General features: G+C 44.4%; 1 long non-coding RNA gene across 1 annotated transcript; it reads right to left on the bottom strand.

Annotated features, from left to right (window-relative positions):
• Positions 1-11,721: 11,721 nt before the first annotated feature.
• Positions 11,722-13,628, bottom strand: LOC112107783. Its single transcript, XR_002908206.2, has 3 exons — positions 13,455-13,628; positions 13,239-13,311; positions 11,722-11,853 (listed from the first exon to the last, which is right to left on the bottom strand). It is a non-coding gene; the product is annotated as an uncharacterized LOC112107783 (long non-coding RNA).
• Between the last annotated feature and the right edge of the window lie 3,455 nt (positions 13,629-17,083).

The raw sequence follows: 17,083 nt of genomic DNA, 5'->3' as shown, positions 1-17,083 counted from the left end.
CATGATTTTTCCAGGGACTGAGGTAAGGCTGACTGGCCTATAGTTCCCCGGATCCTCCTTCTTCCCTTTTTTAAAGATGGGCACTACATTAGCCTTTTTCCAGTCATCTGGGACCTCCCCCGATCACCATGGGTTTTCAAAGATAATGGCCAATGGCTCTGCAATCACATCCGCCAACTCCTTTAGCACCCTCGGATGCAGTGCAGTGCATCCCGCTCCATGGACTTGTGCTCATCCAGCTTTTCTAAATGGTCTCTCTCTCACACACACACACACCCAATCAGCTACAATTTACATAAGCAATAGCCAGATTTCCTTAATCTTACAAAGATGTCTGTGTACTAGACAGGACATGCTTGCCTGCGCTGTTTGAGAATAGTCATTGATTTGGATTCATCCTGGATGAGTTGAAAAAACAAATGCTATAAACTCTATCCAAATCCAGACAAGAACATTTACCTACAGGACAGTGGTGTAATCCTCATTTTAATAGCACATCTCCTTCCTTCTTCCAGGAGAGCAAGAGTGCTCCATTAGAACATGGCTCCTGACCCTCCTAATGATTCCTCAAACGAGGGCACACCCTTGGCATAACAGCATTAGGTGCAGCAGAATGGTGATAGAAAAGGCATTTGGCATTCTTATCCTGAGATTCAGGTGTCTGTATCAAACTGGTGGTATATTATAATATGCATCCTCCTAATGACCGCAGGCCGTTTCTGACAGAGAAATGTTCCTTGGTGAAGGATTTGGCCTACCTTATAACATCCTCTTCCAGCTGGATGCAGGCTGATGCCTGCAGAGCCAGCTCCCCCACTGGGGAAATCCTGTCTGAGGCCCTTTCACAGAATCCAGACACGGAAGTCTCCAGTCCAATTAATTGCTGTGGGTTTTATTTCAAGCCTTCTTAACAAAAACAGGATCAAAACTTATCATCGTTTCCCCAGAAAGGCTGTACAGTTTAGTTCCTTTCCCCCAAGTCTGTCCCACATCCCAAGAGTTCATCAACCCAAAAGTTCCTGGCTCTGACCTCAGAGCCCTTTGCGATAACAGGACTTTCCCCACTCTCCGCTCTGTTTTTTGGAGATGTTCCACCCTCTGGCAGGTATTGCAGTCCCCCTTCCCCGGTTTCCTGTTCCTCCTTTTATGAGGCTCAGACAATTAAGTTGCTGGTCTTTTCAGCCAGTCAGCCAGCCAGATGAAGACCTCTGACCCCAGAGGAATACTATCCCTTATCCCTTCACACACTTCCTTTTCTTTAACATGCCTGAATTTGTTCCTTCTAGCCCTTACTTACTCAGAATTACTCAGATATAATTTTTCATGGAGTATCTGATACTGCATGTGGACAGGGAGGAGTGATCAGCTCAGGTACAGACAGCAGTCAGACCACTCATAAACAGAACTGGGTTTGGGGAGGGGGGAGGGGGTTGAATCACAGGCTTTGGGTTTCTCTCCACAAGCAGAACCAGGTGGAATGTTTCACATACATAGGACTCAACTGTGTCTTTAAGGAAGCCAGGAGCTCCTGGAGGTTTTGTGCTTGAGGTGGGAAGTGTGAGAATTATAACCCTTGATTAGTTCTTTGTGTCGCTCACAAATGCCTTTGCCACACTACCATTAGCATAGTTTCTTACCCACTTGTTTGTTTACTAATTTATCTAATCAGTTCATCCCAAACACAGCTTATCCTAGAGATGTGCAGACAGTACACACAGAGCACCATTCCAGGGCTGGCGCTTCCACTAGGCGACCCTAGGCGGTCGCCTAGGGCGGCATGATTTGGGGGGCAGCATTTGGCCGCCCTCAGCGGAAATTCGGCGGTGGGGGGTCCTTCCGCTCCGGGTCTTTGGCGGAAATTTGGGGGCGGGTCCTTCACTCGCTCCGGGACCCACCGCCGAAGTGCCCCGAAGACGCGGAGTGGAAGGACCCCCGCCGCCGAATGCTCAGAGGAGGAGCGCTGCCGCCTAGGGCGGCAAAAACCCTGGCGCTGCTCCTGCACTATTCCCATCCCATGACGCCCCTTCAGCAGCCATAATTCTAGAGCTGGAAGAGGTAGCAATAAAGTAAGTTCATAAATTGGAAGCTAAAAGGGGTGAGAATGGTGGGAGCATAATGGAGAAGGGAGGTTGAGTGTGGGGGCCTCATGGAGAGAGAATGAGTGATGGGAGCTCCTGGAAGAGGAGGGGGTCAAAAGGGATTGGAAAAAATTATGCCTCCCCTTCTTACATTTGCTCTAAAATATGTCAGCCTGGCACTGATCCCACATTTCACTTATGATGATGTGCTCACCATGAGTAAAACAGCAACCTCTATAGAAGCCAAGTTATAATATATTGTGGAATGCTTTACAATCTCTTGTTATGATGAGATTCCATTAGTGCTTTTTTTTTTTTTTATTGCCAGTGAGGCTGAGACTTCATAGCACTTGATTAGGACAGTATAATTATTGCAGTGTCCAGTAGTGCCTCAGTAGCTAAGGATCTATCAGCCTTGCCATTAAAAATTCCATTTCTCCCTGGTTCAGAACTCAGCTCCTTCAAGTCGCATGACTAGGCAGCACTCCAGCTCCTGAGCATTATTTGTGTTTTTAACTAAAATGTGTTGAAATTAGTTCAGCCGTATCTGACTAAGAGAGAAATGAAAAGCTGGGAAGCATGGAGGGTGCTTCCAGATACTTTCTGCTTTTGGGGCAGCCCTGGAACAAAAATGGCTATGGTTTGAAAATAAAAACATTTCCTTAGTCACATTAGGAATTGGGGGTGGGGGGGAGTAAATCAACAAGACTGTAGAAGAGCCCGAGGCTGCTCCCCTGGCTCCTGTGTGAGCTCCTTTGAACCCAAACAAGATTGAACCCAATGGTGCATACACTTTTCATATTGGGGCAGATTCTCTACCCCTCCTGAGCCCGCTCAGACACAGGATATGCCTATATTGCCATCAGAGGTGTGACTGAAGCACATGTAGACATACCAAAGTAGCGTTGCTCTAGCTAACTTAAATAACCATAGCAGTGATGCTGTGGCAGCATGAGCTGTACAACCTCATCCAGCACCCTGGGTATGCACTCCAGCAGCTATCCTGTGCTGCCATAGCTTCACTACTGTAGTTATTTGAGCTAGGTAGATCAAGACTAGCTTGGGTATGTTGACAGGTGCTGCTGTCACCATGCCCACATGCGCCAAGAGGTCACTGGTAGCCAGTTGTGGCTTCCTGATCCTTAGCCATCTAGCCCCAGGGGAAGTTAAAGCTGGATCTCTCATGCCCTGCATGCCAGTGGAGGAACAAGCATAGTGGAGCTCCTTTCCTTGTCCCCTCATGGAGGCAGGGGGTACAGCTCATGCAGGAGATGACAGAGCAGCACCTACCTGGAAAGAATGCTCTACTGGCAAGCTCTGGATGCTTTCACTCCTCTCTGTGTTTGTACCTAAGCCGCATAAACTAAACTTATCAGACCAAAGATTCTTGCCTATTGTTTTTAGTATGCATTGGATTCATACTTATGTATCCATGGGTGAGCTGCATTCAGTGGGACAGAGATGCAGTAGTTGGCCACAAATCCATCATGTGGATACTTCTCAAAACCTCACTGATTTTGGTAAGATTAATATAGTAATGATGCTCTGTAGAGATGTGCCTAAACTAGAGCCACTAATCTGAAGCTCCCAACAGGAGAATCATAGGCCTGGTCTACACTTAAAAATTAGATCAACCTAGCTGCATTGCTCAGGGTTGTGAAAAATTTTGCACCCTGAGTGCTGTAGTTAGGTTGACCTAACCCCTAGTGTAGATGTGGCTAGGCTGACAGAAGAATTCTTAGCTACCACCTCTCAGAGAGATGGATTAACTATATAGATGGAAAAACACCTGCTGTCAATGTAGGAAGTTTCTACGTTATGGTGCAACAGCAGTACAGCTGCAATTCCATAGCTGTGCTGCTGTAGCAGTTATGGAGTAGATATGGGCATAGAAATGTAGGGCTGGAAGGGACCTCAAGAGGTCATCTAGTCCACCCCCCTGTACTGAGGTAGGCCACATATACCTAGATCATCCCTGACAGGGGTTTGTCTAACCTGTTCTTAAACTCTTCCAGTGATGGGGATTCCACAACATTCTTTGGAAATCTATTGCAGGGATTCAGGGATTTCAATAAATAAGCAAGATCCAACCCCCCTGTTTATGGTTTGGCAACCCCATCTGACAATATTTCCTGTACCAGCCACCCTCATTTTTGCCTTTGTCTTTTTGAAGTAGCGATACAGGCTAAAACCAGACCAACTTAACTAAAACTCCCTTGAGGATTCTGATGAAATGGGACCCATTTCCAAACCAACCCTGTTTTTTCAGTCTCTGTCAACTTTTTGCTGAGATTCTGTGTAGCAGAAACAGTCCATGGAAGGAACCCATTGCTCATTTTAAATAAAACAAATCCTCCCAAGGATGTCTTCAGCACTTGCATCTTCCTGAAGACCCTTCCCATAAGCTAATGCACCCAGTTTAAGGTATCTATTCTGCTACCAGTGGATGTGTCTAACTCCCTTTAATATTAGTGGGTGCCATGTGTGTGCAATGAGAAAAGAACAGAATGCTAAATATGGAAATCCAAGGCCTAATCTTTGAGGGAACTATCTGCAAAAAAATGATTCAAGGAGGAGTCTTACAAGTCCTGCAGAGAGAGGGAGCAAGAGCTGTGAATGGATTCAAGCATTATGAAAGACTATGTTTTGCAGGGCACTGACTGTCTTAGGGGATTTCTAAAGGGATGTGCAGCCCTTCACCACTAAGTTAGCACTCATTTAAATCTGACACCAGTGAACCGAAGTTATTTCTGTGTCACTTGACTGGTAGTCTCAGCCCAGTACTTAGGACCTGATCCAATGGTCATTGACACCAGTAGGAGACTTTCCATGGACTTCAGCGAGTGGTGGATCAGTGCCCTGTTGCATACACGTGCACTTCAGCAAAATCCCTATAATAATGAACTCTAATTGAGAGCCTTTCTAGCAGCTTCAGCAGAGAAGATAAGGATTTGAATGAGCATGGAGACTGTCCTCATCACTGTTAGAAGTGGTCCCTCAAGAAAAGGGCCGAGGAAAACTGGAGAGGCAGCACAGGACAGCTTGCATTCCTGCTGCTTGTTCTTAGCATAGATAGACCCAGAGTCTGATGTTCTCTATCTGTTCAGTTACTCAGAAGTTACTTTGCAAAACAGAATCCAGAGTTTTTCTTAGGTAAAGAATATTTCCTGAGAGTATAGTTAAAACAAAAGCTGATCCAGGAGGCATCATAGTCATAAACATACAATAGAGGGGAAATACTTACAAACCCTTACATAGTTTGACTATCACCTTTCTACCATTATTGCTTGCAGTCTTCTTGTAGCTGTGTTGGTCCCAGGATATTACAGAGACAAGCTAGGTGATAGAGAGATGAGAGCTGAAGAAGAGATCTGTGTAGCTCAAAAGCTTGTCTCTTCCACCAACAGGAGTTGGTCCAATAAAAGATATCACCTCACCCACCTTGTCTCTGTGTCACCTATCTAGATGTTTATAGTGAGCCTATCGTGGTTTCTCAGCATGGGAGTTGCATGGCGAACAACTTTTGCAATATCTAATACCTGCTTCTCCTCCCATTTATACCAGTTTTACACTGTAACTCCCCTGATTTACATGGATTAATTCCTGCTTAACACTAGCAAAAGTGAAAGAAGAATCAACCCCCTAGGGGTTAGATCTCATGATGAGTGTTCTACAGAAGACAGAGCACAAGCATCCACCATGTGCTCATCAATTACTATGCTGTTGTAAAACTGGTTTAATGAGAGCAAGAGGAACATTCATGTTTCATACGTCAACAAACTATTTCATGTTTAAACAGCAATGTTCTTCTCTGGATCGTTAAACACATATTACAACAGGATGCAACCTGGTTTGCGGTCTCTGACACTCACCGCCCAGGCTGCTGGTGTCGCAAAAATGATATTGGCAAGATGGCTACTGCCAGAGCCAAACTCCCAAATGACAATTTGTAATCTTTATTTTCAAGCCAAATTCAGTTTAGGCATGGTGTTGTCACCTTCAGGCTACTGTGGAGAGCAAAAGATCCCAGAGTGATTCTCTTGAATAGTCACTTCTGCCAACTGTCAAGCTATGTCTCAGAGTAAGGAATTGATTCCAGGAGTGAGGCACTGATTCTGCAGTAATGAGCTATGAAGGTGCTTCTCCTAAATGGGACTGGGATTAAGTCCATGTCCCAGAGATAATGATTATATATTCTGCTTGTTCTGTCAAATGTCAAGGTTAATCCTGCTGCTTATTGTAAATTCAGCAGTTCCATTTTAATTCTCAGCACAATACTCCTGCTTGCTTTACGAAGTCATGGTAAGACATACAGAAAATCTATCCTGTGATCTGTAACCTCTAAAATGAAATATCACACCAATGTCTGCTAGGAGCTTTATCTGTAACAGAGGTTTGGCTCCTGCAGCCCTGACTAATGGGGATAAGGAGGGCTGCAGCTCAAGCCTATATTTCAGACGTGGGCAAACTATGGCCCATGGGCCACATCCGGCCCGCGGGACCGTCCTGCCTGGCCTCCGAGCTCCCAGCTGGGAAGCCTAGTCCCCAGCCCCTTCCCCACTGTCCCGCTGCCCCTGCAGCCAAGCCGCCGTGCGGGCCGCACTCTGGCCCGCCACTCCCGCTGGGCAGCAAGGGGAGCGCAGCTGGCTCTGGCCAGGTGTCGCGGCTGCGAGCTCCTGCTGCTGGTAAGGGGGCGGGGAGCATGGGGGTTGGTTAAGAGAGTGGGGGGAAGTCAAGGAGGAGGGGGCAGTTGGATGGGGTGGAGGTTGTGGGGGGGCGGTCAGGGGATGGGGAACAGGGAGGGTTGGGATTGAGAATCCCGGCGAGTCTGTCAGGGGGCAGGGATGTGGATAGGGCTTGGGAGGGCAGTCAGGGGACAGGGAGCGGGGGGGTGGGATCGCAGGGGGGGGGTCGGGGGGGGGGGGGTCCCGGGAGGGGGTGGTCAGGGGACAAGGAGCAGAGGGCAGTTAGATAGGGTGTGGGAGTCCTGGGGGGCTGTCAGGTGGCGGGGGTGTGGATAGGGGTTGGGGCAGTCAGGGGACAGGGAGCAGGGGGGTTGGATAGGGGGCGGGGGTCCCGGGAGGGGGCAGTCAGGGGACAAGGAGCAGGGGGGGTTGGATGGGTTGGGGATTCTGTGGGGGGTAGTCAGGGGGCAGGAAGTGGGAGGGGGCGGATAGGGGGTGGGGGCCAGGCTGTTTGGGGAGGCACAGCCTTCCCTACCCAGCCCTCCATACAGGTTTGCAACCCCAATGTGGCCCTCGGGCCAAAAAGTTTGCCCACCCCTGCTATATATTGTAATGTAGAAAATATCCCATTTTCAGCATCTGTCACCTGGCACATTTGGGGCATCAGTCTGATTCTTCCGGTGTTAATTTTCCTTGCCCAAGAGCAAGTGCCCACAGTTCTTTCATTTTTTGCCTCCTGCCTCTGTTCCGACAAGGAAATCCTATGCAGTGTTTCTCCCCGCACTGCTGCTCTGGCTTGTCACAGTGCCAGTGGGAGGCACTCACGAAAGAAGCAGCTTTAGAGAAAATGTGCTGCTCATGTTGCACATTTTGAACTTGAATACATTTCAAGGCTCAGTGTGTCTTGGAAAAAAGAAATTCCCTTTCATTTTTTCCTCCCATTGCTGCTCCAACAGGCAGTGATATTTATCTGGGTAGAATCACCTGCAGGAAGCAAAGCTGAAAGGCTTTTAATATTCCTGTTTATAAAATTACAAATGGTAGCATGGTGTTTCTTTGCGGCTCAGGAGGAGAACGGGTACTGGTGAAATTTCAGCTTCAGCTGATCTTGTGGCACAAGGATTAGCCAACCCACTGTTTTTACACATTTCATTTTTCTATGTATGTGTGTGTGTGTGTGTGTGTGTATTATCCCTAAGAGAACTCTCTTGCCATGTGATATCATCCCCACTGCAGTCAGCAGAAATACGTGAGCCCCAATTTAAAAAGAAAGAGGCTGCTGGGGGTGCATTTTATAAGTGTGGTCCTTGCCTCTACAATTTGCCCCTCCACATTACTGGTCTGCCAGAACCCAGATTTGTCTGCAAAGCTCATCTATTGTCCTAGGCATTTGGCAGTTGAGTGATTTAAGAGCTACTGTGTGTAAATGTAGAGGGGATTTTTATTATTCAGACAAGCAAATAAAATACATTGCATGGGTCACTTGCTACCTATGTTGTGAATGTTTCATTTTGTACTGGCTAGTTCTAACAGTGTACAGTGCTTAGAGGCTGTGAGAGGCACTTAGTAAGTCAAAATAAATAACCATAAGTAAACACAATGGACCAAATTTCCTTCTCATGAAAGAAAGCCCAATTCCGCTGAAGTCAGTGAGGCTATATCTACTTATGGAAGTGGTGAATTTGTCCATTAGCCCCAGTTGTAGGAACACTTGACCTAAGTCCAGAAAGAAAGAAGTTATCATTATTAATATTACTAGAATTAGGACTAGATTCATAAAGGGATTTAGGTACCTAACTGTCACTTTAGGCACCTGAGTCCAACATTTAGACACCACTAGTATTCACAACCCCCCTGCTTAGCTGCTGCCTAACCCTGTAGGTGCCTAAACTCACTCCACACCTACAAGGTCACTATAAAAGTTCCCTAAGCACCTATGTTTCTGCCCCTGGACATGTGCACTTCTGCCGCACGTTAGGCATCCAGATGCCCAAGCCCCAGTGCGATGCATAAAGCAGGAGAACTCCTGTTTCACTGGTGGTGTCTGATTCAATAGGCATGCTCAGAGGCCACTTACCAGAATGACTTCCATTCAGAATCTGGCCAGAAGAGGAGCCACCGCCACCCAGCTTATAACTTTTAGTCCACTGGTTAGGACACTCACGGGGAGGTGGGAACCCCAAGTTCAATTCTTCACTCTGTCTGAAAGGGAGAAAGGATTCAAATGGGGAGAGGCCTCCCTTCTCTCAGGTGAACACTTCAACCACTAGGCTGTGAGATATTCTGAAGTGGGCCTTTCTCCATCTCTGTGTATAACTAATTAAAGAATCATTGGACCAGGACAATGCACATTTCATCCCAAAGGATCCTAAATCACTTCACAAACTTTATATAAACAACAGCACTGAAATACAGACATCTCTGGAATGGAGGGTGAAAGCCAGCTGGCATATATTGGTCATGAAAGAATAAGGGAAGGGGATATTTTTGGCCAAGGACACCAAAACAAACCCCTTCTCACAAAAAGTGTGTCGGTATCTTTAAAGTGCTCTTTTACTCTGAAAAGTGACTGTGTATACATGGTATCTTCTTAGTCAACAGACCTGCTCCCGGGATGTGACTCACAGCTGGTGAGTTTAGTGATTACATACGTTTTTGCTGCTTTTTATTCCTGCTAACATGGAAGAAATTGCACAGCCAAGAAAGTGTGAGCTGACTTATATTCTGGCTCCTGCATCATGTATAGAATTGTAAGTTTCTGCTGCACAATATTTAGTGTTGATGATGGGTGAGCCAGAAAAAGCCCAGTGTGCCTTTCACATCTGATCCTAGACTGAATGGCCTGGCCATTAGAAAATACACATTTGTACTTGTCAGAACAAATCTGCTATGGAATCAATGAGAGACAATAAATGCAACACGCCACATTGCCCTGTGGAGTAACTTTACGGAATAGAACTTGAAGAGCAGGCAGGACTTCACCTCTGCAGGTTTCATCCAAAATACCCTCAGACAGTGCACTCTGTGATACTCCGTTTTGTCTCTCTGAGAAGAATAAAAGGTTTAGCTGACCCTCAAAGATTTGAATCTGTAAACCTGACACTTAGACCACCGAGTTATCCCCCTGAAAGGGACATGGAAGCCTATCCAATGGTTTGTGCCTCAATACTGTCCATTTTTCTGTTTTCAGCCTTCTTGATTATCTTGTCCTAGCTAAGCAGCACTAATTACACTATCTATCTCAGGTACTTATGTGGTCTCCATGATCTTCACAATACCCCCGTGAGATAGGAAGTACTATTATCCCCATTTTACAGATGGGGAACTAAAGCACAGCAAAGCTTAAGTGTCTTATGTACGGTCACAGAGGAAGTCTGCGATAGAATAAGGATTTGATCTACTGTCTCCTAAGTTGTAGGATAGTGCCCTCACCATCTAGCCCTTAGGAGGTGCCATTTATTAGAAAATTAATAATGATCTGTAAAGAAAAAGATAAGGGCTATGCAGGGACCCTAGAAGTCTAAAGGCAAGAGGAGCGGGAATGTTTATGAGTTAAGTGCTAGTAAGGCAAGGGACGTCATCAGAGGGGAGAGGCAGAGACTCTGTAACTGGTAAGCTGGAGCCAGGCCTGAAAATTAGCCATCAGAAAACAATGTTAAAATATATGGAGCACATGAGCTGTGAACCATTAGCCACCATTAATGGAAAGTGAGCAGGTATTAATGAGATGTCAGTGTTTAAAACCAATAGTGTACTCAGTGTTATACAGACAGAGAGAAAGACAGTCCCTTTCTTGAGGGTCTTATAGTCAATGCTAGTCAGATACAAAATGTAACAGGTGATCAGAAGATTAACTAAATACAGAAGAGTACAGGGGTTTCCCTTCCCCTCCACCCTTGGCTTCATGGCTTTGCTAAAGTATATACATAAAAAAGGCAGGAAACTTATGCTTACTAGTTTAACAGCTATACAGGTGAGGGGAAGCGTAGTTATATAGAACAGAAATTGGTAAGGAATATAAATGCTCATGCTTCAGGGTATAAGCCAACTACTACAAAAAGGTAATTCCATAATTGTCCATCACAGGGTTCCTTGCACCTTCCTGTGAAGTATGTGGTATTGGCCATTGTCCTAGAAAGGGTACCAGATTAGATAAACCACTGGTTTGAACCAATATGGCAATTCCTATGTTAGCATTCCAGTGAAAGATAGTGACTGACTATCGAAAAAACCATATGAAGGATCGTATTCTTGACTTAACAAGCTTTATAGACCCTCCACCACTCAAGAGGTGTACCTGATCATTCCAAAGGACTCGAGTCCAGACTGCCTTGATTCGGTAGGCCTGAGAAGTTCCCCTGGCTAGACCAATCTGGAGAAGTAAAGGAAGTAAGACCTGACCAAAACAAGGTTAGATAAGACCAAGATATGAAGGACAGAGGACCCACAGGATATTATTGGCCACCATACATAATATGCCTGATATTAGAGCAAATGCTGGCTACAAAAAAAATGCCAAACTGATCAAAGAGATTAAGTATAAATTAACTCATCAAGTAACATATGTCTCACCTAGAGAAAGGTTTTGCTTTCAGCTAAAAATGTATAAGCCACTCAGACCACTGAAGAGCTGTATAGACACTCATCAATTTACAGTCTCAAGTAATTGTTAGAGCTGATTAAATAACTTATACACCTCTACCCCGATATAACGCTGTCCGCGGGAGCCAAAAAATCTTACCGCGTTATAGGTGAAACTGCGTTATATCGAACTTGCTTTGATCCGCCGGAGCGTGCAGCCCTGCCCCTCCTCCCCCCGCGGAGCGCTGTTTTACCACATTATATCCAAATTTGTGTTATATCGGGTCACGTTATATCGAGGTAGAGGTGTACCTTGAAATGCACACATTTTATTCTCTATAATCACATGTATGGTATTCTGAGTTGGCTGTGTTTACACATATGCATACCCAGTTGTTTATATCATAATTTAAAATTACCTTTGCAGAGCTGATTCATTGTTTCCACCTGTGAGGAAATCCTTGTTTGTACTGCTTTGCAGACACACAGTGTGCTGAACTAGTTTGTCTCTGTTGAAATGGTGTGGATTAGTTATTTCCGATTTTATTTCATTTACCCCATTTAGTAAATGTCACAGCAGTGTACTCTCATGTGGCAGAGTCCAGAATTTCTGTCACAGCACAGAATATGGGGATAGAAGACTTTCATACTTAGTTAAAAGAAGTTTTTCTTTGTTCAATTTAAATGGAGATGATGATTAACTTGACCTACTCTTTAGCATTTAATACAAAATGGGCCAGAGCCTCAGCTGGGCCAGTGTTCCACTCAGTGCAGCTGAGGGGAGGGGGAGGCAAGAGTAGCTTTAAGCCTCGTTTGCACTACCCTGATTCCCAAGGCTGGTGGGGACTGGATCCCCAGTGTAACTTAGAGCAGCCCCCGAACTGCTCTACACATAAACATGCACCAATTTAACCAAAATTGTAGTTTTAAACCAATTGAGTTGAAGTGGTACAGCTGTGTGTTTGGACATTCCTATCCAGAACTGTCCATTGTAGGGTTTCTAATCTATCAAGCTAAAATGATGTAAGGCAGGTTTAAACGATGTAAGTGTATCCACACATGGGGTTTGCATCACTGTAACTGATTTAAATTAAATCAATTCAACTTCAATTCAAGCCCTAAATTCTGCTAGCTGGTAAAGTCCCCTAAGGTCCTTTACACTGGGCAGAGATCACTGGAGTGCAACATGCTCTGGTCATACTCCTCCCATCGCTGACACACCCCTTGCACTGAGGGGTCTAGGAGGTGGTAGCACAGAGATGACTGCTGACCCTGATTCCCTTGCCCTAGGGTAGCACTCAGTTGCCCCAGTAGGGCAGCTTTATGGCCCCTTTGTTCCTCCAAAGTCATGCAAAGGAGCTGGAACAGGGACCAGAACCTAACCAAATATTTTAATAGATCAGGGTAATTTTAATCTAAACTTCAGGACAACTCCTAATGATTCCCTGAAGTGTAACATCATAACCCATTATTAGTTGAGCCTCTTGAAGTTATTTCCTTCCTATATTTCCTTCCAGATGTCAGACTGGATTTTTTTTTCTGCTGAGAGCACTATTTTTAAAACCAAAGAATTGAATGACATTAAGATAGTAGGTGTTGTACTGTACAGCATGTTATATAATGGGGTATTTATAACAGATCTTATACAGCCAGTTTATAATCAGGAGTAATAGTACCATTTTGCCATTCAATCTGCTTAGGGATGCTGCAATAAATTCAGAGCAGACATTGATTTGCTGCGGCTGGTGTATGATGGGAAAGTTTTGTGCATTTTTACTTTTATAGTTTTCATAACTCTTTTATCCATTCCTCTGAAGAGAAGCAGTAATAATATGAGAATAGGATTGCGTGATAATGAACCCAGATTTGCCTATCTATGCAGATCTCCAGTCACCTCCAAGATGCCATCTTAAGTCCAGGAACCCTTTCTGGTCAGCAGCCTGTCATCAAAAGACAAGTGGTGGATTCTGTGGGAAAACAGAGGGGTCAAGAATCAGGACCTGATTATGGATCCTACAGTCCAACCAGCTGACTTTCCCACATTATGTAAGATAAGAATCACAGCAAATTGCATCAGAATCTCACATAGGCATTGCAGTTACCTACTCACAGTGTCAAATGAAGGACAGCCTGCTATGTGAATGTGGAGAAGACATCCAAACCATGGAACATCTAGTGAACTGCTGCCCTCTAAAATCCTTCTCCAGGGAGACTGCCTTGATTCATTCCATGTCACCAAAAGCCATAGAGGAGATAACAAACTTGGACATTGACTTTTAATGTTGCTTTTCAAGTTGCCATACAAAAGAAGAAGGAAAAAACTCTAATATTATGAGCCTTGCCAACCCCAAACATTCAAATATCATGAGTCAGGCTCAAAAAGTCATGGGATTTTACAAAAATAATTAATTTTGAGTTCTTTTTATTTGCTTTCCAGTATTTGAGCCTTTAGGGTGCCCACCAGTCAGATTTTCAAGCTTCTCTTTGCCACCTTAAGGGCTAAAAACGTATACTTTTTTTTTAAAGTTGATATTCTCATGTAATCACATGATTCCCAGAGAGCCAGGGCTTTAAGAAAAACACCAAATATCATGAGACGTGAAGAAATTGCGAGAGTTGGAAACACTGGCAAACAGTACATCATGGGCCAATGTAGTGCAGCACAATTGGGTATAAACAACATTAAAACAAACTAATACAAAACACACACAGTAATGTGTTTAAAGAGCATTACAGCTGCGATACAAACAGGCAGAATCCAAGAAATTCCAAGTTAAAGTAGATGCTCCCTCCTTAACTAACACCACTGTGAAGAAGTAAAGCCAACAGTGAATGAAGATTTGAGTCGAATCTGAACTACAGTCGAGGGCACAGGGGATAAATGAGGACCTTCCAGACTCCTGATTTCCCACACCAGACACCAGACCTAGTGGACTTCTGTTGCATATTGGGAGCACGAGCAACAGCTAGAAGGAGTCTTCACAGCCTCCTGACCTTCACATGCAATCTGGTATGAGACATTGACTCTAGGTTTTTTTTTAATCTATTCCTTTATTGCCATTGGTTGTTGGTCCTGCTATACCCTGCTCTTCTCTTAACATGGCAACCTTTCAGTTCCTCCACCTCACACCCTCCATCTATGCATGTTTCTCTTTCTTTCTCTCTCACATCCTCTTGCTCCTTTTTACCTCCATCTCCCTCTGTTTTCCTCTCTCTTTGCTCACTCCCCTCTGTTAGTCCCACAATCTCTTAGGCCTGGTCTACACTAACCCCCCAATTCGAACTAAGGTACGCAACTTCAGCTACGTGAATAACGTAGCTGAAGTCGACGTACCTTAGTTCGAACTTACCGTGGTCCAGACGCGGCAGGCAGGCTCCCCCGTCGACTCCGCGTACTCCTCGCGCCGAGCAGGATTACCGGAGTCGACAGTAAGCACTTCTGGGTTCGATTTATCGCGTCCAGACAAGACGCGATAAATCGAACCCAGAAGTTCGATTGCCTGCCGCCGAACCAGCGCGTAAGTATAGACAAGCCCTCACTCTCCTTCATTTCCACCCCAGTGAGCCCCCTAACCTCTTAAACCCAGTTTAAAACAAATAGTGAAATTAATTAAAGATAGGACTAACAAATATATAGAAATGGATGTGTGTATGTGTACACACACACACACACACTCACACACATGTGATTGCCATCAGCATGAACACTTTGCTTGGGTACTATATCCAAGCAATTCCCCCTGCCCTTCATTTCCTTCTGTGTGTTTTTAGATTATATTTGGGGCAGGGAGTGTATCTTCCTATATGTTCATACAATGTTTAACACATTTTGAACACTACTGCAATATAAACACTAAATAATAATTATACACAAAGCATACTTAACCAGGGATCTAGAAGTATTTGCTATTGTGCCACTAAAATGGATTTATAATAATCTTCCACTTTCATCCAAGGATCTCAAATCACTTTACAACTATGGGCAAGTATTATTATCCTCAATTTAGCGATGAAGAAACTGAGTCACAGAGAGGCAAAGTGACTTGCCTAAAATCACACAGTGTGTCAGTAGCAGAATGAGGAAGAGAACCAATATCTCCAGACTTGTAATCCTCCACTCTAATGACTCAAGCTTACTCTTCTACAGTTGTCCTTAGAACACTTTTCAGCACTGATAGTAATGTGAACCTACACAGGATTTCAGAGCAGACTGGAACCCAGAATGTAAACATTGGACCCAGTTCTGTGAATTCATGCAATCCCAATGGAGTCAATGGATTACATGGATGTAAATGAGAGCAGGATCTAGAATGTAGCTATTTATGCTAATATTTCGAGTTATTTTGAAAATAATGCTCTGTGCCAGCAAATCTCAACAGGCTGTACAATTCTGGAAGGAATCATACACTCCCCACATGGTTTGATGCAGGAAGGGAAGCATTGCAGCCACTGTAGCCTAGAAATTGGGTTGAAAATCTCACAAAAATATGTTTCTTTCAGTGATTTTCAATATTTCCTCCATTGGGCCAATTCATTAATTAATATTTCCAGAATAACCTATGCCAGGAAGTGCTAGAGCACAGACAGCTGTAAGATTTAGACGCTGTTAGACTTGAGTGATAGCCAAAGGTTTGTGCCTCTTCTTACTTTAGTTGAGCCAGTTCACCCATCCCTAGTAAATATGTGAGAATGTAGTTTGTGTACGGCAAGTATGATGCACTTGCACAGATGTACCATGTAATTATATAACTTCATTGACTCATACGATATCAGTTAGGACATCTAGTCCATTCCCCCAGCCAATGTAATAATTCTAAACACTTAAAGACTATAGCACTTTACAAACGTTAACTAATTAATCTTCACAACATCCCTGGGAAGTAAGTAAATATTATTATCCACATTTTACAGATGGAAATACACAGATGACCCAATACTGGTTCCATTGAAGTCAGTGTCAAAACTCCCCTTGACATAAATATGACCACTATTTAGCCCATATTGAACTTGGCTGAGATCCTGAAAGGTATGTAGGTGCCTAACTCCCATTAAAGGTGCTGAGCGCCCTGAGTCTCCACTGACTAAAGTAGGAATCATCGTTTCACAAGACTCACCCCATACAGTTTAAGGCCAACATTTTTGAATGCATTTGATATTTGGCACCAAGATCCCAATTTAGGGACATAAGTAAATGAGAGTTTCTGGCCCCTGAATATGGCTCCAGATGCCTAAAAGGCAGGTTATATTAATTCACAGACATTATTTGTGTCCTGGTCTACACTAGAATGGGTATCAGCAACAGGTTCGGCATTGGGTCAGATGTACATGGTTTAAATGCAAATGAAGACTGGAACAAGCCATGTCCAGCCCTTTCCTCTTGGACTACATTCTCAAGTGAACTGTGTGCAGCTGAAGCAGCACTGAGCCTTGTGCTGACATCCGTTGTCAGCAACAGAAGATTTTTCTGTAGTAGATCAGGCTGATGAGTACAGTGCTTTTGTGTCATGGTGTGGCCTCTGCAGTCTCAGCAGAAACAGGGATGATACTGTGGTAGAACAGACAGCTCAGATTAATAGAAAGATTCATAACTTGTGTTAAAAAACAAACAAACACTGGTAAACCATCCAGGACATGGAGACACTCTCTGAGCTGCTACCCAGATGTTTTCTCAGTCCCAACTCCAGCTGCCCTCAGAAAGGGGCTCTGAACAGCTGCCTCAAAAGTGGGACAAAAGGCATT

Source organism: Terrapene carolina, unplaced genomic scaffold, assembly GCF_002925995.2.
Source record: "Terrapene carolina triunguis isolate 2854851 unplaced genomic scaffold, T_m_triunguis-2.0 Scaffold58, whole genome shotgun sequence".
In the NCBI taxonomy this organism is placed as follows: Eukaryota; Metazoa; Chordata; order Testudines; family Emydidae; genus Terrapene; species Terrapene triunguis.
This window is presented reverse-complemented; position numbering and strand designations above follow the sequence as displayed.